The sequence below is a fragment of the Ursus arctos genome, unplaced genomic scaffold (assembly GCF_023065955.2).
Source record: "Ursus arctos isolate Adak ecotype North America unplaced genomic scaffold, UrsArc2.0 scaffold_20, whole genome shotgun sequence".
NCBI lineage: Eukaryota > Metazoa > Chordata > Mammalia > Carnivora > Ursidae > Ursus > Ursus arctos.
The window spans coordinates 9,634,800-9,653,892 of NW_026622875.1; the positions used below are offsets into that span (position 1 = coordinate 9,634,800).

At 42.3% G+C, this 19,093-nt stretch overlaps 1 protein-coding gene across 6 annotated transcripts in view; it reads left to right on the forward strand.

Annotated features, from left to right (window-relative positions):
* The window catches only part of PLCH1 (phospholipase C eta 1), a 209,373-nt gene that overhangs the window by 33,669 nt on the left and 156,611 nt on the right, over positions 1-19,093 (forward strand). The window lies entirely within an intron of this gene.

Here is a 19,093-nt window from a genome sequence, read left to right on the forward strand (position 1 = left end):
CTGTCAGTCCTGCTATCAGGATACCCTTGAGTGAAATTTATTTAAGAGTCAAAGATTTACATGTTGCCCGTATTTTTGGAGTAATCTCCATCGAAAGCTGGGGGGATTTGCGGAGGGTAGACAGAAATTTCCCAGGGATTAGAGAGCTCTTTAACAATCCTATAATCTAAGTTGTCTTCGACTTTCCAGGTTTAGTTGTTCTTCCCCAATTTGGTGACAGACTAATGCTTTTTTATTGCTTTAAATTAAGATAAACTCAGCTTTACTTACTTTATTAGAGTACTTCAGAGGTTACAATGTTTTTTCTCCCCCACATTCATATGGACCCCACTCTAGGGTTTTCCTAGGTAAGGAGTACTTTATCTTACAGGTCGAGAAAGGGAAGCAGATATGAAATGATTAGCCCAAGTTGACCTAGTTAATTATCAGCAAGGTCAGAACTAAAATTCCTGCCTCTACCTTTCCAGACTGGCTCTCCTGGCATTGCAGTGGTGAATGGAGGCACATGCCTCCTTAGCAAAGGAGACAGGGAGTTGTGACCTTACCCTGTGTCCCTGAGTTCTACTCTGTTTTTCTGTGAACCTCTTCTAGGGGTTCTATTCATTGCTTCATCTCTCTCGCACACGGTGTTTGCCGTGGGCTATTTCCTGTTACAAGTTTTTATTTGTAATAAAAAAAAGAATAAATATGATAAGTGAAGAAACACAGGAGTTAGAGAAACCAGCTTTAGTTTTCAAGTTGTATTTTGTGCCTGTTTGGACCAAGTTCAGGTTTAAATACCTTCATATAGTATTTTAGAATGCCTTTGTCCAGAGATCTCAAAGGCTCTAACAATTTAAAAACAATTTTCTATGTATTTTTATGGTGGTAGTACCACTTAGCATATTACTGTCTTATGCTGAGGGCTTCATGAACGCTCATATTGCTTTCTTTCGACACCTTCACAATGGTTATTATTCACCCCGTTTCACAAAGAGGAAGCTGAGGCTTGGGGAGGTTGTGAAGTGGTGATCTGAATTTCAAACTCTGATCTAACTCCAAAATGCCATCATTTCTTTTATTCCAGGCTGCTATCTCCATTTCAAGAGAGAAATGAGCACTCAGAGGCCTAAGTTCTATCTATCCAGTAGTATTTGCTCTGCTATTAACTAGCTGTGCTATGATCTGGAGCAAATGATGTAATCCTTCAAGAGCTCCGTTCTCTCCTTGTGAAATGAGCAGCTGGTCTTGATGATTTCGAGGTTGTCTCTAGTTCTAACACCTGCGATTCTACTGAAGTACTTCTGAGAAGTAAAAGGACTTGTTTTGTGAGCTACGTTTTCACTGAACACGAGATACACAAGGGGGCAGTAGAGTACTTAGAATATGAATTGGCTGCTTGCATTTTTAGAACTACTCTTTCGAAAAGAATTAGAGATACTAGATTTTCCCAAGATTGAAAGGATTAAAGCCAAATAGAATTATGATTGTACTCATTTATAACAAAGCAATAGCTTTAAGTATTTCTGATAGTGTAAAATATCATTTGGGGCTTCTATGCCGAAGGATATGCAGAATGATGCTCTCCTCTTCCTCTTTGTTTATCTCTGCAAGAACGAATGTCTGTTAGATAGGAACTTATTAACTTAATGGAGAGGTGCGAGGAGTCTTGGTACATTTAAAGCCGGGGGAGCTCTGGTGATAATATCTTTGTAGAGGACTTCAGAACATGCCTGAGAGGAGAGAGAGGGTAGGACGTGTTGGGTCAGAAATGTCCGATACCTTTGGAAGGGGCTTCTGGAACATGGGATCCACATTTGGACGCTTTTTGCCGACTAGCTTGGCTTCTCCTTGTCTATGTTGATAACTCTTCTCGTATAACCAAATCAATCAAAACAAAAAGAAAGAAAATCTCTTCCATTATAAACAGAAGAAAAACCATTTCCTCTGCAAGATAATAGACTTTTAGACTACACAGACTTCACTGTGCAAATCGTGCTGGTAAGACTCTTTACATACACATTTAAGCAGTAGTCTGAGGAGAAAAGAGCTGTATGAAAATGAGGACTCTAGGGGCGCGTGGGCGGCTCAGTTGGTTAAGCGTCTATCTTCGGCTCAGGTCATGATCCCAGGGTTCTGGGATCCAGCCCCACATCGGGCTCCCTGCTCAGGGGGAAGTCGGCTTCACCCTCTTCCTCTGCTTGCTGCTCCCCTACTTGTGCTCAATCCCTCTCTCTCTGTCTGTCAAATAAGTAAATAAAATCTTTTTTAAAAAATGAGGACTATATGGGCTACAATGGTCAATAAAAGTAAAAATTAAAAAAGTAACATTTGTATACTGTTTCACAGTTCATAAAGCATATTCATAGCTTCATTTTCTGAGTAAGGAGGTGGTATGTTCTCATTACCCACAATCCTACAACCCAGAGAGAAACACCGTTAATAGTCTGTTTCTGTCCAGTGTTTTATCTTCTCTTTCGTCTTTGCAACAATTCTAATGGTAGGAACGGAATAGCTGGAAAAGTTAGGAAATGATCTATAACATCTATACTGGCTGACAAAAATGACCCGGTTGAATTGACATAATTCTGTGTTCAGTGATGAGAGGACCCTGATAGGAATTATGAAAAGCTGTTTTTTGTTTCCCACTCATCTGTCCTTTGCCCAGATTTTTAGGGAATCTATGGCTCCAGAGGGATTGTGTACCTGCCGAAGAAGCCAGTCGCTGAGGTTTGTCTGTATTTGGCTTTTATTCACCTGCTATGTTTGAAATAGGAAAAAAAAAAGAAAAAAAAAAACTTGGGCAAAGAATGATTTGTGTTGTATGAATCTTTTTTTTTTTAAGATTTTATTTTTAAGCAATCTCTGTACCCAATGTGGGGCTCAAACTCATAACCCTGAGATCGAGAGTCACATGCTCTACCAACTGAGCCAGGCAGGTGCCTCTGAATCTTGTTTTAATAGATTGCACTTGGATGAATTATTCTTCTTTGAAAGTTACATACACTGTCTGCTGTTTCTCTTGGTTGTAGTGAATTGTGGTTTTTTTTTCTGACCTGGGACAGATTCTTAAACCAATAATCAGTGTATTTGCAATTAATATATAAAATTTTTTATGCATGTAAGTTTTTCCACACATTTGAGTCCCTTACTAGAATAAATTTAGAGGTGACTTAATTTTTGTTTTCATCCACTGCTTATTATAATCGTGATGTTGGAAAGAATTATTAATTGCTTTCCTCTAAGTTATTATGGTATCATCCCAACTTATATTGAAATTTATTTCTGTTGCCATCATGCTATATTGAGTGTTTCTGAATGACCATCACAAATCTAGAGTAGAAAGGTTTTGAACTGAATTATGAGTCTCTCTTACTACCCAGGGATAAAGTGAAGGGTACTTCTCTTATTAAGTGTGTAATATGTCTTTTCAAAAAGTGCCTGATATGTACTTTTACTTTGCCTCAAGCAACCCTCTAGCGCAATTAATTAATTTAGTTAATTAATTTAATGAATTACTTTCATCTAACCTCCATTTCTTGGCCAGAGGCCTACTCAATGATGTGAATTTAGAAACTTGGCTACCAGTTTGTAAAAGAAAGTAGGCTCAGATGGGATCCTGGGGACTAGTTCTGTTCCCAGTTTCACTACTAACTTGTGTTGCTTTTGTTGCCTTTGGGGATCCTTGGTTTCCCTCTCTCTAAAAATGAGGGTTTTGCCAGCTTCCAAAGTTCCTACTAGCAGTAAGGCTTGAGGTCTCTGTGTAGTCAGACATGAGGATGGGTATGTAGTGAATGAGAGTGTCCTACAGGCCAGGAGGTAGGAAGGAAAGCCTGGCCAGATGGTAATCAAGAGGAGGTAAGATTCTCTTTGACTGTAAACTTTGTAGTTAGCTTTGCACTGGCAGAATGTTACATTTCTCTCTAGGGAGAAGGGGTGTGTGTGTGTGTGTGTGTGTGTGTATACATGTGTGTGTGCACACATGCTCGTATGCGTCTGTAAGTGCTCACAAGTTCTCCTGACCATGGAGAGACCAGTAGTTACGACTGATAAGCAAGTTTTCAGGACAGATGTCATTATATTCAAAAAAGAAAAGTGGACAAGTTCACCCCCCCCTACACTGGAATTCCATCTTTACTGGAAAAAAGAAGGAAGAATGTCAGACCCTGCCTGGTATATATGAAAGGACAATGAACTTATGCAGAAGTGAATGGTTCTCATTAATGAGGCTGTTTTATTAACATGTTATGATTTCAGCAGCAGCTTTAGGGGTTTGGGGCATTACTAGATTTTACATTAGTGTCATTACTGAGCTTAGTTTTTCCATCCAATGATTGTATAAACATCTTCTAGGTCCAGAAAATACGAGTACACATAGAATTACTATTAACTCAATGACAGTCAAAAATTTGCAAGCATCATTAAGATGAAAAATATTACCTCTTGGGAGCCCCTGGCTGGCTCAGTTGGTAGAGTGTGCAACTCTTGATCTTGGGGTCATGAGTTCAAGCCCCACATTGGGCATAGAGATTGCTTTAAAAAAAAAAAAAAGGTATTATCTCTTGGAGAGTAACACCGCATGCAAAAAATTTCAAGCATGATTTGAGAGAGAGGGTGGGGAAAGAAAAGATGATAGACCATAGGGAGGAAATGTACTGAGTCATTTAAATTTTATAAATTATAATAGAAGTCATTCTGGAATCAGCCTTGCCCAGTAAATTCCTGTTTAGCCCTGCCCTCAAGTCTCCCCTCCCCCATCCCTCACCCCCAAAGGATGGCCACCAAGGCAGAAAGCATCTAGTGAGGTATTCTTTCAGGTCTATGATGTTCTGGTGCACCTTGCAAATATGCCAGTGGCAGTGAAGGCCTGGGCAGAAGCGGGCGTGGCCTGACCTAGGTGTGGCACCTTGCAGGGGCTGCCCTGCAGCTGGGTTGCTTTGGGTGAGTTGTTCCCTATGGGATCAAGTTTCCGTGTCAGCAAAACGCTGTGACTTAGGACAAATGACTTAAACACTTCTTACTAAGTGCTTGTGTTTTTGTGTTTTTGTTTTAAGATTTTATTTATTTATTTGTCAGAGAGAGAGAGAGCACAAGCAGGGGGAGCAGCAGGCAGAGGGAGATGAAGGCTCCCAGCTGCACAGAGACCCCAATGCAGGACTCAGTCCCAGGACCCCGGGATCATGACCTGAGCCAAAGGCAGACGCTTAAATGACTGAGCCACCCAGGCACCCCTAAGTGCTTGTTTTTTTTTTTTTTAATCTTATTTTAGTTTTAACCTTCTCTCCTCATCCCACTTTTAAACAGAGGGTAATTGGAGAATTTGCTGTGAATTAACTGACCAAATTAATTTATGCACTTTCCTCTTTCCATTGTCTGAGACAAATTACAGCCAGCCTTACAAAAGTGAATACTTATGTGCTAGTTATAACACAAAAGAAATAACCTTTAATGTGAGCTGGTATGAAACAAAATGATTCTATAGCTTTTTGGGAACATGTGCTGTTCCTTCATTTCCTGGACTTAGAGAAAAATTCTCAATGAAAGCCTCAGTGAAATGCTATTTACTTTATATTTTAAAATTTGAGGTTAATTTCTTTTTTGTTTTTCTCTATGATGGGCATTCCATCTGGAGCTGGTTTATTGCGTATTTTCAACTTAGTGTAGCATATACACGAAATTGTTTAATTTTTCTCTAATGCTTTTACAAGTACTCTTTGCAACATCATAGGCGGATTCTATTACTTTCTGGCTACTTTTTGGTTATTGAGGGTCTAATCTAATTTAAAACATTCAGGGACACCTGGGTGGCTCAGGCGGTTAAGTGGCTGCATTCGGCTCAGGTCATGATCCCAGGGATCGAGCCCCACAGTGGGCTCCCTGCTCAGTGGGAAACCTGCTTCTCCCTCCCCCTCTGCCTGCCGCTCCTCCTGCTTGTGCTGCTCTCTTGCTCTGACAAATAAATAAATAAGATCTTTTTTAAAAAAAAGAGAGATCTTTCTAAAAAACAAAACAAAAAAATTCATCTCACACTCCTTTCTGTCCCATCTCCTTCCTGACCCCCAGCACAGGCCTGAGCTGTCTGTTGGGGGTTGAGAGTGGAGGGTCAGGTGGCCCTGCTGTGCATCTTCCCCTTGAGGAGGAATTCAGGCCTGGCTCCTCAGAGTTTGGTACAAGGAAGAGAGATGGGGAAGCAAAGTTCTAGTAGGCACAGCTGGGCACCTGGTTTGTATGTCAGTGGTGGCGAGGTGATCCAGACTCCCTCTGAGTCCATCCTCTGCGAATGTTTAATTTCACTTGGCCCCTCACTAGGGCCTCTTTCAGACAGACCTGCTGTCTCCCTCCAGCCCCACACATTGTCCCTTCCTAATTCTGTCTGGCTGAGGCATGGCTTCCCTTGCCCTGAGGACACTTGGGCAACTCTCTGGTCCCTGCCCCTCTCTTACCTCCATGTTTGTTCACAAGGAGTTATGCAGACTGCTGTGGGCTGTGGAGGACGAGGCAGGGTATGAAGTTGTTGCCTCCTCTTCCCAGATCTGCGGACTGTAGTCTCTTTTGTCTCTTCTCACACTATTATAGGGATGACTCCCACAAGCCTAAAGAAATCTCTGAATCATTCTTTGGTAGCTCTTCCCCTGCTTGTCTCTGGGGGTGAGGGGTACTTCCTCTGATTTCATTCCTCACGAGTGCCATCCTGCCACTCCAGGCACTAGGCCGTACACATAATAGGGGATCAGGGAATGTGATTTTGAATAGATGGAGCACTATCCCTGTAACCCTTGATAATTCTCCTTGGATCCCTCCAGAACCACTCCACTCTGGTTCTTGTCCACTAAGATTTTGAATTAGGGTTACTTAATTTCCCCAAAGGTTCTGGTATGCATTGTGCTTGCTTTGTGCAAGGTTATGTAGCTGGATTGATCAGAACCAAGCAATGATCTAGATTCATAAGTCCATGCTGAGATGTCTTAGCCTCTTGTCCCCATTGGGGAATCTAATGATGGGGAGATTTGCTGGGTAACTGAATCCACTGTGATCTTCTTTCTTGTCATGCTTTCTATGTCGAGGCCACTCACATTCTGTAATGACAGGGGGGATGAAAAGATCTGCGTAGAGTGCAAAATGGCAAACAGAAGGACTGGATATTTGGGAAGCCCAGCTGGACCAGAAGTAACAACATTCAGTCTTTGAAGCTTTATTTAGCTTTAGTTGTTAGAAACAACGAGCCTGTTGCCTTTAAGTGAGATCCGTGGCAGGCCCTTCCTGTTGGACTCAAGTTCTTTCTCTTAAACATGGCTGTTGGGAGTCCAGCCAAGCAGAAAGGCCCTTCATTGTTTTATTCCTTTATGCTTGGGAATACCAATTTTCTGATTACTAAATTAGAAAGAAGAAATAACATGTCTGATAAACAGTCAACGTTTCCTTCAGATTTGCAGACTTCTCACGTTTTAAATGGTTGCTTATGAGAATTATTTCCCCTTAGACCTGTGTTACAAATTTAAGCCTTTGTTCTTTAAGCTGCATTTCCATAATTATAATTAATTTTCCCTGCTCTCTCATTTTCCCAATTGTCTTTTCCTACTCTGTGCCTAATGTATGCACAGAGATTGATGGGAGGATGAAATGTCTTTCCATGAGTAGATTCAGGGTTCTTTCAGGGCAATGTAATTATTTGATTTAGTTGCATAAAAGATCCAGGTTTTTTTTCTTGGACCATAGCAATCATTGTTAGCGATTGCATCTGTAGTCACAAAACCTTTCTATTTCACATCAAAACAGAGGTTAAAAAATGCAGTTTGTCCCTTTATACTGTGGAAATGAAAGGTCATCCCAACGGACCTGTGATACTTTATATTTTCTTAGGACTCGTTTCTCTCAGCAAGTATGCCTGAGGTTATTACAAGTGCAGACTCTTGGTGTCAAAGGGATACTCAGATATCATAGTTAAGGCTTGTGGTCTAGTGGGAAGTGGTTTCACCCTCTCTCAGCTTCAGCTCCCGCCCACACGCTGGTAACTCCCAGCAGCGCACCCTGGCTTGGACGGCCCCTTGGTGCGCCACACCCAGGTGTCCACCCTCTCCCCTGACACCCCTGCTGCCATCCAGCGCCTCAGACTCCACACACCTGAAGCAGAACTCCCTCTTCCCGCTGGGGCCTGTCAGCCTCCCCAGCCTCGACGTGCTCCTCCCCTTCCTCATTATGCCCCAGCCGCGCTGACCTTTGCATTCCTCGCTCACGAAACTTCCTTCTTCTCCCCTTGTCTAGCTTTCAACTCATCCTTCAGACCCCAGAATAATGGTCCTTTCTGCAGAGAAGCCTTTTCTGACTTCCCAGCCGGGGTCAGGCCCCTGTTTTAAGCCCTCCTGTCCCCCTGCACTGCTGCCTCACTGCCTTACCACTGTTGTAATGAAACAGTTTCACGAAGAACCAGTGTAATTTCCGTCCCCCCACTCCTGCTAAGTTCCAGGCGAATAGAGACTTTTCTGACTTCCGTCTCTGGTACGTAGGAGAGCGCGTTGCCTACGTTATAGTAGGTGCTCAGTAAAATACTGCTGAACGAATTTACTTATTTAGCAGGGGAGAGAAGAACCAGCTCCTCTTTCATTATTTTCGCGCTCTAAGTTTGGCTTTACAGCTTTGTGCTGTGGGATGTATCCGTTCTCTGGCCGCAGACCCTCATCTTTCCTTCACTCATGCTTTTGCCATGGAGAACAAAAGAATACCCATAATCCATTCCTTCCTGAGACTGAGAAGGAAAAGGCCACTTCTGCCGAGGATCCTAGTGTGCTTTAGAAAAGATGATTACAAACGTATAATGCCTTGAAATGGAGAAGGACAAACTCATTTCTTTAAAAGAATTTGACTTTTTGAATTCATTTAATGCTCCTTTCCGGAATTTCCATGTTCGTTATATGTGTGTTGAGTTTATTCAACTCTGAGTATGGAGGTTTCATTCATTAAAAAACACTATCAGTAAAACCTGCCTAATTGCGGTATTTTGCATACTATTAAAATTCTCTGCTGCCTGTGCCTGAAAAATCTTCAGTCCATAGAAGTGAGTGTTGTCTGTGGGCTAATTCTAACCCCAGAGAGCATAGAATAGACCTGCACCAAAACAAAAGCACCAGTTTTCTCTGTAAAAGAGGAGGATAGGAGGCCTGGGGGTACATGAGAAGAATAAGCAAACAGCATGGGGCTTCTTTAAAACTTAAGAAAACGCACTTTTATTTTAGATTTACAAACAAGAAAAATGTCAGCATCTAGGCCTTTCATCTAAGAATCCCAAGCAGTTTAAGAGTGCACTCCCGACTTTCAGGTAGCAAAGTGACTCAGAAAAAACACCTACCTGCATAAGATACGTGTAGAATTTGTGAAAACATTTTTTTGTCCCTTCGTGTTGCCTATTTCTTCTCTTGGTCAGAATATGTGACATATCACAGTGTTCTTAGAATTTTTCCTATTTAAGTATAAAAGACGGTGACTTATGCTCAATTAAAAGGGAGAACAGTGAACACATTTATTATTTAGTGCCTATTTTTATTCCTTGCCAACTTGAAATTGAACATCGATGTATAGTCACGAATGACCATTCTTTGAAATTACACCAGTGTTAGAATTTCAAGGTATTGTGCTCTTAAGCTAGCGGGAGCTTATCTCTGGATGTGGAGACTTGTATTAATTAACTCTTAGAGCAAGTGGTTCGCAGCCTTGGCTGCACATTGGAATCACCTGGGGATATAAAACTGTTGTGTGCGTGCCCCTCCCAGATTCTGATCTAATTGGTCTGGGGTGTGGCCAGGGTGTGGGAGAAGTTTTAGAACTCCCCAGGAGAAGCCAGTGGGCAGCCAATTAGATTCTGGTGGGTTGAAAACCCCAGACTTAAGGTGACAAATACCTATTGTCTCAACAGAGCCACAGAATTCGTGAGTTTGATAATGGTTTTTTTCTATGATAGCCTATATTATACTAAATCTTAAAAGTATGGGAAGAGGGGCATCTCATAGTATGAGTAGAGAGGAAGCAGGAAAATGGAGAAGGGTCATTTATGCGTGGGACTTTGTGGATGCTGGTTTTCTTAAAATTTTTTTTCACTTCATTTTTATGGTGATAGCAACACAGGCTCACTGTAAAAAAGTTGGAGAGTACAGAAAAGACCAAAGAAACAGGGAAAACAATAGATAATCTCAGTATGTGTTTTGTTTTATTTTATTTATTTTAAGTAAGCTCTATGCCCAACGTGGGGCTTGAACTCACAACCCTGAGATCAAGCGTCGCATGCGTGCTCTACCGGCTGAGCCAGCCGGCCGCCCCTCAGTATGTGTTTTATGCCTGCACTTCCTTAAAATGATTTAACAACCAAGGTTTAAGTAGCAATTCTCAACTCTGGTTATATATTAGAATCTTCTGGGGTGCTTAAAAAATCCTGATGGTTGGGTTCTACTCCAGTCTGGTAAAATAATCTCTTGGGTATGGGATCCAGATGTCTTCTTCGTTCATTCTTTCTGTATGTCTACATTTTCATCTGTGTATGTATCTACACCTCTATATCTCTATATGTTTATCTTTAAGTGATTTTGATGCACTGGGAGGGGTGAGACTCAGTGGGCTAAGGTTGTTGATTGGCTAAAACATCGATCAGTAAACTAAATTGAGTATTAGGTTACATGAAAATCTTGATTTTTATGCAGATGGTGGGGCAAGTGATATGCTCACCTTCATATCAGTATTTCCTTTCCTAACAGGTTTAGCTCATATTTTATGTATGTATGTATGTATGTATGTATTTATAGATTTCTTTTTATTCATTAGAGAGAGAGAGAGACAGAGAGAGCATAAGCAAGGGGAGAGGCAGAGGGAGAGGGAGAAGCAGACTGAGCTCGGAGCCCGATGTGGGGCCTGATCCCAGGACCTGGAGATCATGACCTGAGCTGAAGGCAATTGCTTAACCATCTGAGCCACCCAGGCGCCCCTCATATTCTTTTTAACATCATGCTTTCTTACTGTCCTTAAGATGTGGTTTGTCTCATAGCCAATAGATCTGTTACATGATACGAAAATAAACCTTTGAGCATTAACTGATCTCACAATGTTATCCACGGCCTCCTGGTGGTGAATAGAAATACTTCGGGGAGGGTTCTTAAGAACAAACAACAAAGAACCTAAAAATAGTGTTTTGTTTTGATTAATCCATGATGAGGACTACACAATTCACAGCAAGATAATTTAAGAATTGATACAGAAATAAATATGAAACACAGGAATTGGGGGAACAGTACCATCACTTGGAGTACATCAGGTGTAACCCTGAGTATCATTGGAATTATTTGCCTAACTTGGTGAAAGGGGAACCTAGAGACTTAAAGAAGCTCACTCATTTTATTGTAGAAGGCAAACTTTGTCAGACATCTGTTCTCCCCCCATCACTCTGCATGTGAGAAAACGACTGCTCAGGACCCCTTTGTTATTCTAGAAGTTTCAGAGTTACAAAGGAGAGCTCTTGTCTTAGATTACTCGTATGTTGCATGATACCTCCTTCTTGGCACATGGGGTTGTATGGGGGACACAGAGAGAAATTCGGGGCTGATGTTGGTATAACTAAGTTTAGACCTAGTCAGGAGGAATCAGTGGATCCTACATGGGCATATTCTTGGGGCACCATCAGGACATTTTAGGGTTGACTCTGAATCAAAGTTGCCACTAGAATTGGTGATGGTGGTTGCTTTACCAGCTTGTCTCCTTTGAGTCTTTCAACAGGACAGTTTTACGGATAAAACTCAGAGAGGTAAACAATTTGCCAGAAAACACATCGTTGGATTATGGTGTAAACCCAGGTTTGTCAGCCTCTAAAATCCGGGTTTTCTCTATTGTGATACAATGATATGTTATACAAACTTGTTTCTTTTAAAACAACTCAGGGTGTGGGTTTGAGTGTTTTAGAAGAGCTTTACGATCCTTTAGAGGCCACTAAAGGACTCCACAGAGGCACCAGTGTGAGTTGCCTTTAGGCTGAGAAGGGCGTTTAGGGAATCGGGTGTGGGGGCTGGGAACTGCTATGAACTGGAGGGGTCCTTGAGAACATGTTGGAAATGCAGACTCTTTGAGTCGCACCTGGTACCTACTGAATTGGAATCTGCATTTGAACAAGATTCCCAGGTGATTCGTATACACTCTGCAGTGTAAGCAACACTTCTCTGAGAGATCTACCGGGCTTGGTGTGAGCCCTTGAGCATGAGGGATGAGTGCCTACCTCCAAGGAACAGGTGGGAGCAGGAGGGAGTTAGGGGGAGGAGAAGAACTGTTTCCTACCAAACAACACATTTAGAGGGTGGAAACCTGTGTGTGAGGAGGGGCAGCTAAAGACAGAGACCCCAAATGCTATCCCAGTGCTCACATTTCCAAGTGGGAGACATGACGGCTATAAATGCCTAGGTCATTTTCTTTGTAGAATGGACTTAAAAATGTGAACCTCCTATGTCTAACACCTAGGAAGGTACAGCTCAGGACATAAGCAGTACCCTGGTCTGCAATGATGCATGACGCATCAGAGCTAGAAAGGACTTGGGAAGCCATCTGATTGGAGGATTCCAAACCGAACCTGTACCTGGGCTTTAGGACATTAGTGAAATCACTGAACATTATTCAAAACTCTCTTATATATATACGTATACATTTGTGCACCCTTCTAGGAGCTCAGTCCTTAGTTTTTATCACATTTCTAAGTAATCTGATATAAACATTCGCCTAAAACCAGTCTCCTTTTATAGATAAGAAGGTGACTGGTGCCTATTCACACCAATCAGCTATTGGCAGAGTTAATTCTAAATGCCAGCCTTTTGCCATTTCACCTTGACCGGTCTTTATGATTTCAGCTGGGTCTTATGAAATGCTAAGTGGATTTTCTGTGGGATAAATCTTGCAAATATCTGCATTTTCTGATTATTGGAAATGGTTTGATCTTTAGAGCATTGGAATATTTTGACATAAAAGGGATTTTACCTGAAAGCATTTCAAAGCCTCTGCGTATTGGCCAGGTGAGCATGAAGATATTTATTGCAGAGCTGCTACAGGGCAGAAAGTTCTGGGCATTGGCCCTGTTTGGCCCGTCACTGAGGGCAGCAGTTTTGAATGACACAGGGCTCTCCCCACCTGGTGGCATCCAGCTGACTTTTGTGTGTGTCTTCATAGCTAATAAATGATTATGAACTCTCTGTGGGGAGCCAGGTGCTGAACTTTACAAACAGAGTAATATAATCCATGTAGCATTTAGATCAAGTAATGATTTCGCTATCTGGTAATTTACTATCCGGTAAAGTGTTGACTCCGTGAATCCAAAGGACATTTAGGACATTTTTCATTTCCAAGGATAAAGCTTTTAAAGCTGCTACTCGGTAAAACCACAGATGAATGGCCTTTAGTTGTGGAAGTTACCTTGTTAAGGTGGGCCCTCTTTGCATCTACCAGAAATAAGAGAGTATCCAGACCTTTGTGAATTATGTCTGTGTCAGGAGGATGGCTTATGAAGGACAGATACTTAGTATCTCAATTTGCAGCCTGTGTTTGAGACCAACTTTCATAGACGTATGCTCCTAGTTTAGCTCCTGAGAATCCATCTGGGAAATAATATTCTCATAAGCCTCTTATTCTGAATCTTTAATTATATGTTTGATCCCCTATCCCTTACCACTTGTCCTAAATTATATAAATCAGTGCAGAGGTTCCATATCTGGCAACTATAGGTACCATGATACTGGTAATGTAACATTTTTTTCTTGGATACATAACAGGTTCTGCATAAAGTATAGTACTAATTTATTTCTAAATTAGATTAATTTATATAAAGTGATAAAATGTTATTGGTTTCTTATTTTATCATCTTTAGTATTCATGAAGGAGCAATTCTTTCCTCTTTTCTCCAAGGTCTTTAACAAAATTAGCCTTTGTAACCATTTTTGTGCTCGTTGACTGTGAATGAGGAGAACTAATGAAGCAGAAAATTAAAATACTTTTGATGTTTTAATTTTAATACTAATCATTAATCTACACTTCATAGTTATTTTCTCATTGATAAATTTATGGCTTTAAAAAGTATTTCTATGTTTTATAATGTGTATTTATTTATTTTTAGCTACAGGGCTTTATTAGATTTTTTGAAATTCTTACTATTGGTATACCTTGTCAAGGAACAAGAATTTTGGCAGCCAAAAATCAACTGGATTATTGGCAGAAGGCTTATTTGTGCATGCTCCCAAGCATGTCACTGTCCAGGTGTACATTTTTTTAAAAAAGTTACACATGGGCCATCTTGAATATGTTTTCAGCTTTAGGAGCGCATGCATTTTCTAGGAGTACTTTAGAGAGTGGTTACACCATAATATTCATGCTATTTTGGAACTAAAAGCCCTGGAGTTGTTGTATCGAATTTTCAGGGCTGGAAAAGACCTCAAGGACATCAAGAAAATTATTTAATGCATCCAGTTTGTGAGATCCTTTTAGAATGAAAACTCTAGAGAACAGGGAACATGGCTTTAGGGCCCAGCATGTGAGAGGTGTCCAGGAAGTGAATGAATTAGTAACCTCCTGCATTCCGTCAGTGAGGGTCCTAAGGCCTGGGAAGGTGGAATGGTGGTCCTAAGGGGAGTTTACCTGAACTGTCAGCAAGTGACAAGAACGAAGGCTGTGGTTCAGGGTGGGGTACGTATCCCGCCACCCTGTGTGCCTATATTCATGCAATTCTTGGTTTCATGCTGAACGGAGGCAGCTTGCTGGCTCCCAAGTGCTGGTATAACCATCAACCATCTGTTCCTGCCCCGGGTCCTTATTCCCCAAGCTAGTCTGAACACACGATGTTGCTTCCTTTTCTGCTTCCTGCCTTAAATGTTTGTTGACCTAGGTTCTGTGGTGGGGATTCGGCGGTTAACAAAGTAGAAATGGTCCCTGTCTGTAGAGAGCTTACAGCCTTGCCTCTCCTTTGCTGTTACTCTCTTCCTCCCTCATTCCTCCCCCCACACTCACATGGGACCTTTATGTGATGGATGCTTTTTCTCTGGAAATAATTTTATACTCACAGAAAAGTTGCAAGAATAAGAATGCAGGGGTGCCTGGGTGGCACAGCGGTTGAGCGTCTGCCTTCAACTCAGGGCGTGGTCCCGGCGTTATGAGATCGAGCCCCGCATCAGGCTCTTCCGCTATGAGCCTGCTTCTTCCTCTCCCACTCCCCCTGCTTGTGTTCCCTCTCTCGCTGGCTGTCTCTGTCTCTGTTGAATAAATAAATAAAATCTTTAAAAAAAAAAAAAGAAAGCAGCAAAGAAACTTCATATATCTTTACCCAGATTTATTTACTGTTAACCCTTACCTTCTTTATCGTTACAAACTTGCACACACACATGTGCGCACACAATTATTTTTTTCTGAATAATTTGAGAATAAATTACATACCTCATGGTCCTCTGCCCCTAAATACCTCAGTGTATAGGTCTTAAGAATAGGGGTATTATCTTATATAATCATGGCACAGTTATCAACTTAAGTAAATTCAAAATTGATAAGTCCTTTTAAGTTTTTGTTTAAGGACTTTTATTTTTGAACTTTTTTGTTTGTTTTTAAATCTGATCTCTACAGGGAGACAGACCTGGGGAGGCAAGGAGACTAGCAAACATGGAGAAAATGTTATGGCATCGTAAAAACTCGAGTTGGGGCTGGCCTGACGTGTGTGTGACCTGTGTGCTTGCTTTAATGCTCTGCCGCTGTCACCTTGAGATTCTTTATTTTTGAAGAAAGCCTCGTATTTTCATTTTGCGCCGGACCCGGAGATCATGTAGCCTGTCCTGCCTAACATACCTATGTCCTGGGCTAGGAACTTCTGAGTCTGATATTGTAGGTAGTGTTGTCGATAAGGAAACTGAGGCTCAGAGGGGTTTAAAATAACTGGGCTCCCGTTGCTGAGCTACCTGGTGGGAAGGAGGTTTGAACTGCAGGCTTTCTGATTCCGTATCCAGTGGCCGTCATGTCGCTTTCAACTACTCCCTGCCCCCACCTCTCCCCGCACTGTGCTTAATTATTTTGCATTTGGAACTGTCCTCGCTCGTTTTCTCCTCAGGAACTCTACCTTCTTTTGGTACCACAGGCTGTCTCTCTCTCTCTTCCTAAATTGCCGGGCTAAAGTGTTCCCTAGAAGGCCATTTGGAAAACCTTAGTAAGTTGATAATTTTTGTCTCAAGGGAGCTGCCATGAGTAGTTTCCATCTTAATCTTCTCTCAGATTTACAGAGAAAAGGCTACCTATGGTCACTCCCTCATTCAACCCTATATCCCAATCGCAGCAACTGGTTTTCTTCATGCTCCCGGCTTTGGGAGTCCTTCTGTCGTCCTTGGGGATCTAAGGTCCTGCCTCATTCCCAGAGTCTTCAGCTGGGAGTTGGAGAACTATCTCGAATCTGAGTTTCTGTGTTTGGGGGGGTCTTCCTGCCCTCAGACCTTCTTGGTGCTCACCAATGGCCTGGTGCCTTCTAGGCTCCGGGAGGGCATCTGTGCACAGGACATTCACTGTTACTGTTCTCAGGAGTTGACATTGTCGTCCTCCCTGTGGCTGTGTCCCATCTACATAGGATGGCAATTAGGCAGAGACAAAATTAATAAACCAGGGTTGTTGTCGGGGAAAAAAAGATGAGGAGAAAGGCTAAAGAAGCAAAGTCACTTGACTTGGGGAAGAGGCCCTTCGAAGGAGGATGTGGAAAATGCACTCTTGGAGTCGCGGACGTCGACCACTCTGTCTCATCCAGAAAGTGACAAAGGACTCGACTCTTCATTTCTGTAGAGTAATTTAGGTTAGGAATTCAGGCTGTTGTGATAGTACTCGCTCTGGAACATAGTGAGAATTGTTACCAGAAGCAGGGCGCCTGGGTGTCCTTTGGCTCAGGTCATGATCCCAGGGTCCTGGGATCGAGCCCCACATCAGGCTCCCCGCTCATCGGGAAGCCTGCTTCTCTCTCTCCCACTCCCCCTGCTTGTGTTCTCTCTCTCGCTGTCTCTGTCAGATAAATAAGTAAAAAATAATAAATTGTTACCAGAGGAATCTGTCAGATAAATAAGTAAAAAATAATAAATTGTTACCAGAGGAATCAGTACCATCCTTTTCCTTGGTTTTCTTCCAGAAAGAGGGCTGATATCTCCCTGTCTAGGTCATTTAAGGTTACCTTGCCCTAAAGATCATCTTTTGTTACTATAATGTCCTCCCCGGATACTACAGGATTAGATTTTCAGAGGAGCCCATCTCCTTCCTGTTCTTCAGGGCGTTTACGGCCACCCAGTTCTCCCCAAAGCCCACCTCCCCTTCCCAGGAGAGTCTCTGATCAGCTGCACAAAGGCAAACAGCCCTGAAGCCTGCGGGGCTGGGGTTGGCTTTCTGTGCAGGACGAGCCTTGCAGTTTGGTCCCTCCTTAGCCAGGCCCTGGCTTCCGCTGGCCTGGGAGACTTTCCGGAGATGTGGCTGCTGGCTCTTTGGCCTGAGCTGTTGTGGCTCCTGACTGCAGTCGGGGCTGTGAGCTGTTCTCCACTCTGTACTCAGCAAAGCTTTGTTAGAGGGCGGTCGTCTCATAATCTAGAGTCTCCTTCTCCCCTTTCCCCCACTCTTCTCTCCTATTGTTATCTTCATGTTTGCACTCCTCATGGGACCAATCTGTGTATGCAGTGTTCTGGGCTTCAGGATTACCAGATAAGGGGGTTTGCTTTATGATAACCATGCGTGCCTCCCGTTGGAATGCACATACTGTAATCCCTATTTAACTGACTGTAAACCAAGCCATGCCTGGGCAGATAATATCATTTACTTTTTTTATTAAACCCAGAGATGTCAGATCAAGGCATGTAAAATGCCCTCCATGAAAATACCAGCTATGCAGAAGCACAGTTATTACATAAGCAAACAGCCCTGCTCTAGCTGGAGTGCTGGAGAGAACAAGTGCTTCGGGTCTATTCTGGACTCTTAGGCTCCATCTGTCCAGCCCCTCCTGCCGAGTGGGGAGGTAAAGGGGCTGCTCCGTTCAAGGGTACAAGTGCCTCCTGAGTGCTATGGGGGAGTTGCAATGTGTCACTCCTTAAGTTTTGAGTATTTAATTAAAGCTTCAGCCCCGAGAGAAGATACTTGTTTTAATATATGTCATTGTCAACAACTATTAGAGATCCCCATGTGCCTACCTATCTCTGGTTAATTCTCCTCTGTTGATGTTATAATTAACACTGATCAGAACTGATACCTAAACCAATTGATGCTGATTTATAAAGTCTGGGTACCTTTATTTATATCTGGATATGAGTTCACGCAACTCAAATGTCAATTGAATTTTCACATTTTCCAAGTCTCTACCGAAAGCATTTCGAGTGCCGTAAGTGTTCACTGGCGGTGAGCTCCTGGGTTTATAACAGGGCCTGTGCATAAAATTTGCCCGTGAGGTCTCCGTTGTTTTGTGTGGATGGCTCAAGCTGACATCAAGCTCTGAGCCGACCAAGGATTTTATTTGGAATTATACTGACATCTTCATCAAACTGATAGTGATGTGCCTGTAAAAGTTTATGCTAATCTATAAATTTAAAGTGACATGACCGATAGTCATCTTTCTAAAAAAAATGAGAACTTTTAATTTTAACGCCAAGAGTCTTGAAGGGGAGATCAATAAATCATCAAGGAAGCATCATTTCAAAGAGGCAGTTGGGCCAAAGGGTGGCTCATCCTGTGGAACATAGCAATATTTAATATGGGTAATGCTTAGTTTGTTTTGGGCTTCAGATGCTTAAAACTGTGTAGCAATTACTGCCTACTGATGCATGTCAAGGTTTTAATGAAGGAGGAGGCCAAACTGGTTTATTTGACAAGCATGTGTGAGCTATAGGACATGTTCCATATCATTGGAATACGTAGTTCTCTCTCTCCATTGATGCATAAACAGCCACAGTGAGCCTGTTGTCTAGATAGAGCCCTTGTTTCCGCCATTCTCAGCACAGTTTAGCAGTCATTGGCTAGAAACCTGCATCCCTCCAGCTCTTTCTCGGCTCCCGGGTGACTTTTTTTTTTTTCCCCTAATGTTATGTTAGCCACCATACAGTACATCATTAGTTCAGGTGAC